A 6,845-nucleotide genomic window follows, 5' to 3' on the forward strand; every position below is an offset into this window, starting at 1 on the left:
AAACTGACATCAGCAACCTGGACTGGTGAGTTTTCTTTCCCAGGGAAAATGGCCAAAGGATGTGCTAGGGGCCCCTGGCCCTGGTCTGGAACCTAACTGCAAAATATCCTTATATCGAAGGATGGATCGCAGACCGAAATTGTCCCCACCTCAAAATTGTGCTGCCCTGATAGACCCAAGGGAGCCCTACAAACTGACATCAACAACCTGGACTGGTGAGTTTTCTTTCCCAGGGAAAATGGCCAAAGGACGTGCCCAGGGGGCCCCTAGCCCTGGGCTGGGCACCTGACTGCAAAAAATCCTTATATCGAAGGATGGACCCCAGACCGAATGTTGTCCCCACCTCTAACTTGTGCTGCCCTGATAGACCCAAGGGAGCCCTACAAAGTGACATCAGGAACCTGGACTGGTGAGTTTTCTTTCCCAGGGAAAATGGCTAAAGGATGTGCCCAGGTGCCCCTGGCCCTAGGCTTGACACCTGACTGCAAAAAATCCTTATATCGAAGTTTGGACCCCAGACCGAATGTTGTCCCCACCTCAAACTTGTGCTGCCCTGATAGACCCAAGGGAGCCCTACAAACTGACATCAACAACCTGGACTGGTGAGTTTCCTTTCCCAGGGAAAATGGCCAAAGGATCTGCCCAGGGGGCCCCTATCCCTGGGCTGGGCAACTGACTGCAAAATATCCTTATATCGAAGGATGGATCCCAGACCGAATGTTGTCCCCTCCTCAAACTTGTGCTGCCCTGATAGACCCAAGGGAGCCCTACAAACTGACATCAGGAACCTGGACTGGTGAGTTTTCTTTCCTAGGGAAAATGACCTAAGGATGTGCCTAGGGGCCCCTGGCCCTGGGCTGGCCCCTGCCTGCAAAAAATCCATATATCGAAGCTTGGACCGCAGACAGAAGTTGTCCCCTCCTCAAAACTGCGCTGCCCTGATAGACCCAAGGGAGCCCTACAAACTGACATCAGGAACCTGAACTGGTGAGTTTTCTTTCCCAGGGAAAATGGCCAAAGGCTGAGGCCCAGGGGGTCCGTGGCCCAGGGCTGGGACCTGACTGCAAAAATCCTTATATCGAAGGATGGACCCCAGATCGAATTAGTCCCCACCTCAAACATGTGCTGCCCTGATAGACCCAAGGGAGCCCTAGAAACCTGACATCAGGAACCTGGACTGGTGAGTTTTCTTTCCCAGGGAAAATGGCCAAAGGTTGTGCCCAGAGGGCCCTGGGCCTGGTCTGGAACCTGACTGCAAAATATCCTTATATCGAAGGATGGATCGCAGACCGAAGTTGTCCCCACCTCAAACATGTGCTGCCCTGATAGACCCAAGGGAACCCTACAAACTGACATCAGGAACCTGGACTGGTGAGTTTTCTTTCCCAGGGAAAATGGCCAAAGGATGTGCCCAGGGGGCTTCTAGCACTGGGCTGGGCACCTGACTGCAAAAAATCCTTATATCGAAGTTTGGACCCCAGACCGAAATAGTCCCCACCTCAAAATTGTGCTGCCCTGATAGACCCAAGGGAGCCCTACAAACTGACATCAGGAACCTGGATTGGTGAGTTTTCATTCTTAGGGAAAATGGCCAAAGGATGTGCCCAGAGGGCCCCTAGCCCTGGGCTGGGCACCTGACTGCAAAAAATCCTTATATCGAAGGATGGATCGCAGAACGAAGTTGTCCCCACCTCAAACTTGTGCTGCCCTGATAGACCCAAGGGAGCCCTACTAATTGACATCAGGAACCTGGACTGGTGAGTTTTCTTTCCCAGGGAAAATGGCCAAAGGATGTTCCCAGGGGGCCCCTGGCCCTGGGTTGGAACCTGACTTCAAAATATCATTATATCGAAGGATGGACCCCATACGGATGCTGTCCCCTCCTCAAACTTGTGCTGCCCTGATAGACCCAAGTGAGCCCTACAAAGTGACATCAGGAACCTGGACTGGTGATTTCTCTTTCCCAGGGAAAATTTCCAAAGTATGTGCCCAGGGGCCCCTGGCCCTGGGCTCCAGCCTGACTTCAAAAGATCCTTATATCGAAGGATGGACCCCATACCGATGCTGTCCCCTCCTCAAACTTGTGCTGCCCTGATAGACCCAAGGGAGCCCTACAAAGTGACATCAGGAACCTGGACTGGTTTGTTTTCTTTCCCAGGGAAAATGGCCAAAGGATGTGCCCAGGTGCCCCTGGCGCTGGGCTCGGCACCTGACTGCAAAAAATCCATATATCGAAGGATGGACCCCAGACCGAATGTTGTTCCCACCTCAAAATTGTGCTGCCCTGATAGACCCAAGGGAGCACTACAAACTGACATCAGGAACTTGGACTGGTGAGTTATCTTTCCCAGGGAAAATGGCCAAAGTTTGTGCCCAGAGGGCCCTGGGCCTGGGCTGGAACCTGACTGCAAAATATCCTTATATGGAAGGATGGATCGCACACCGAAATTGTCCCCACCTCAAAATTGTGCTGCCCTGATAGACCTAAGGGAGCCCTACAAACTGACATCAGCAACCTGGACTGGTGAGTTTTCTTTCCCAGGGGAAATGGACAAAGGATGTGCCCAGGGGCCACTGGCCCTGGGCTGGAACCTGACTGCAAAATATCCTTATATCGAAGGATGGACCCCAGACCGAAGCTGTCCCCACCTCAAAATTGTGCTGCCCTGTTAGACCCAAGGGAGCCCTACAAACTAACATCAGGAACCTGGACTGGTGAGTTTTCTTTCCCAGGGAAAATGGCCAAAGGATGTGCATAGGGGCCCCTGGCCTTGGGCTGGGACCTGATTTCAAAATATCCATATATCGAAGGATGGATCGCAGACCGAAGTTGTCCCCACCTCAAACATGTGCTGCCCTGATAGACCCAAGGGAGCCCTACAAACTGACATCAGCAACCTGGACTGGAGAGATTTGTCTCCCAGGGAAAATGTCCAAAGGGTGTGCCCAGAGGGCCCTGGCCCTGGGCTGGGACCTGACTGCAATATATCCTTATATCGAAGGATGGACACCAGACTGAACATGTCCCCACCTCAAACATGTGCTGCCTTGATGGACCCAAGGGAGCCCTACAAACTGACATCAGGAACCTGGACTGGTGAGTTTTCTTTCCAAGGGAAAATGGCCAAAGGATATTCCCAGGGGCCCCTGGCCCAGGGCTGGAAACTGACTTCAAAATATCCTTATATCGAAAGATGGATCGCAGACGGAAGTTGTCCGCACCTCAAACTTGTGCTGCCCTGATAGACCCAAGGGAGCCCAAAAAACTGACATCAGGAACCTGGACTGGTGAGTTTTCTTTCACAGGGAAAATGGCCAAATGATGTGCCCAGGGGGCCTCTGGACCTGGGCTGGGCACCTGACTGCAAAAAATCCTTATATCGAAGTTTGGACCCCAGACCGAAATAGTCCCCACCTCAAAATTGTGCTGCCCTGATAGACCCAAGGGAGCCCTACAAACTGACATCAGGAACCTGGACTGGTGAGTTTTCTTTCCCAGGGAAAATGGCCAAAGGATGTGCCCAGGGGCCCCTGGCCCTGGGCTGGGCACCTGACTGCAATATATCCTTATATCGAAGGATGGACACCAGACCGAATGTTGTCCCCACCTCAAACTTGTGCTGCCCTGATAGACCCAAGGGAGCCCTACAAACTGACATCAGGAACTTGGACTGTTGAGTTTTCTTTCCCAGGGAAAATGGCCAAAGGATGTGCCCAGGGGCCCCTTGCCCTGGGCTGGGTCCTGACTGCAAAATATCCTTATATTGAAGGATGGATCGCAGACCGAAGTTGTCCCCACCTCAAATTTGTGCTGCCCTGATAGACCCAAGGGAGCCCTACACACTGACATCAGCAACCTGGACTGGTGAGTTTTCTTTCCCAGGGAAAATGGCCAAAGGATGTGCCCAGGTGCCCCTGGCCCTGGGCTTGGCACCTGACTGCAAAAAATCCTTATATCAAAGGATGGACCCCAGACCGAATGGTGTCCCCACCTCAAACATGTGCTGCCCTGATAGACCCAGGGGAGCCCTACAAACTGACATCAACAACCTGGACTGGTGAGTTTCCTTTCCCAGGGAAAATGGCCAAAGGGTGTGCCCAGGGGCCCCTGGCCCTGGGCTGGAACCTGACTGAAAAATATCCTTATATTGAAGGATGGATCGCAGACCGAAGTTGTCCCCACCTCAAATTTGTGCTGCCCTGATAGACCCAAGGGAGCCCTACAAACTGACATCAGGAACCTGGACTGGTGAGTTTTCTTTCCCAGGGAAAATGGCCAAAGGATGTGCTCAGAGGGCCCTGGCTCTGGGCTGTGCACCTGACTGCAAAAAATCCTTATATCGAAGTTTGGACCACAGACCGAATGTTGTCCCCACCTCAAACTTGTGCTGCCCTGATAGACCCAAGGGAGCCCTACAAATTGACATCAGGGACCTGGACTGGTGAGTTTTCTTTCCCAGGGAAAATGGCCAAAGGTTGTGCCAAGGGGCCCCTGGCCCTGGGCTGGGCACCTGACTGCAAAATATCCTCATATCGAAGGATGGATCGCAGACCGAAGTTGTCCCCACCTCAAACATGTGCTGCCCTGATAGACCCAAGGGAGCCCTAGAAACTGACATCAGGAACATGGGCTGGTCAGTTTTCTTTCCCAGGGAAAATGGCCAAAGGATGTGCCCAGGGCCCCCTGGCCCAGGGCTGGGCACCTGACTGCAAAATATCCTCATATCGAAGGATGGAGCCCAGACCGAAGTTGTCCCCACCTCAAACTTGTGCTGCCCTGATAGACCCAAGGGAGCCCTACAAACTGACATTAGGAACCTGGACTGGTGAGTTTTCTTTCCCAGGGAAAATGGCCAAAGGACCTGCGCGTGGGGCCCCTGGGCCTGGGCTGTGCACCTGACTGCAAAAAATCCTTATATAGAAGGATGGACCCCAGACCGAAACTGTCCCCTCCTCAAACTTGTGCTGCCCTGATAGACCCAAGGGAGCCCTACAAACTGACATCAGGAACCTGGACTGGTGAGTTTTCTTTCCCAGGGAAAATGACCTAAGGATGTGCCCAGGGCCTCTGGCCCTGGGCTGGCCCCTGCCTGCAAAAAATCCATATATCGAAGTTTGGACCGCAGACAGAAGTTGTCCCCTCCTCAAAACTGTGCTGCCCTGATAGACCCAAGGGAGCCCTACAAACTGACATCAGGAACCTGAACTGGTGAGTTTTCTTTCCCAGGGAAAATGGCCAAAGGCTGAGGCCCAGGGGGTCCGTGGCCCAGGGCTGGGACCTGACTGCAAAAATCCTTATATCGAAGGATGGACCCCAGACCGAAGTTGTCCCCACCTCAAACATGTGCTGCCCTGATAGACCCAAGGGAGCCCTAGAAACCTGACATCAGGAACCTGGACTGGTGAGTTTTCTTTCCCAGGGAAAATGGCCAAAGGTTGTGCCCAGAGGGCCCTGGGCCTGGTCTGGAACCTGACTGCAAAATATCCTTATATCGAAGGATGGATCGCACACCGAAGTTGTCCCCACCTCAAACATGTGCTGCCCTGATAGACCCAAGGGAACCCGACAAACTGACATCAGGAACCTGGACTGGTGAGTTTTCTTTCCAGGGAAAATGGCCAAAGGATGTGCCCAGGGGGCCCCTAGCACTGGGCTGGGCACCTGACTGCAAAAAATCCTTATATCGAAGTTTGGACCCCAGACCGAAATAGTCCCCACCTCAAAATTGTGCTGCCCTGATAGACCCAAGGGAGCCCTACAAAGTCACATCAGGAACCTGGACTGGTGAGTTTTCATTCTTAGGGAAAATGGCCAAAGGGCGTGCACAGCGGCCACTGGGACTGGGCTGGTCATCTGACTGCAAAAAATCCTTATATCGAAGCATGGATCGCAGAACTAAATTGTCCCCACCTCAAACTTGTGCTGCCCTGATAGACCCAAGGGAGCCCTACAAATTGACATCAGGAACCTGGACTGGTGAGTTTTCTTTCCCAGGGAAAATGGCCAAAGGATGTTCCCAGGGGGCCCCTGGCCCTGGGTTGGAACCTGACTTCAAAATATCCTTATATAGAAGGATGGACCCCATACGGATGCTGTCCCCTCCTCAAACTTGTGCTGCCCTGATCGACCCAAGTGAGCCCTACAAATTGACATCAGGAACCTGGACTGGTGATTTCTCTTTCCCAGGGAAAATTTCCAAAGTATGTGCCCAGGGGCCCCTGGCCCTGGGCTGGAACCTGACTGCAAAATATTTTTATATCGAAGGATGGACACCAGACCGAATGTTGTTCCCAGCTCAAACTTGTGCTGCCCTGATAGACCCAAGGGAGCACTACAAACTGACATCAGCAACCTGGACTGGTGAGTTTTCTTTCCCAGGGGAAATGGACAAATGATGTGCCCAGGGGCCACTGGCCCTGGGCTGGAACCTGACTGCAAAATATCCTTATATCGAAGGATGGACCCCAGACCGAAGCTGTCCCCACCTCAAAATTTTGCTGCCCTGTTAGACCCAAGGGAGCCCTACAAACTAACATCAGGAACCTGGACTGGTGAGTTTTCTTTCCCAGGGAAAATGGCCAAAGGATGTGCATAGGGGCCCCTGGCCTTGGGCTGGGACCTGATTTCAAAATATCCATATATCGAAGGATGGATCGCAGACCGAAGTTGTCCCCACCTCAAACATGTGCTGCCCTGATAGACCCAAGGGAGCCCTACAAACTGACATCAGCAACCTGGACTGGAGAGATTTCTTTCCCAGGGAAAATGGCCAAAGGATGTGCCCAGAGGGCCCTGGCCCTGGGCTGGGACCTGACTGCAATATATCCTTATATCGAAGGATGGA

The sequence above is a fragment of the Lonchura striata genome, chromosome 1, assembly GCF_046129695.1.
Source record: "Lonchura striata isolate bLonStr1 chromosome 1, bLonStr1.mat, whole genome shotgun sequence".
In the NCBI taxonomy this organism is placed as follows: Eukaryota; Metazoa; Chordata; class Aves; order Passeriformes; family Estrildidae; genus Lonchura; species Lonchura striata.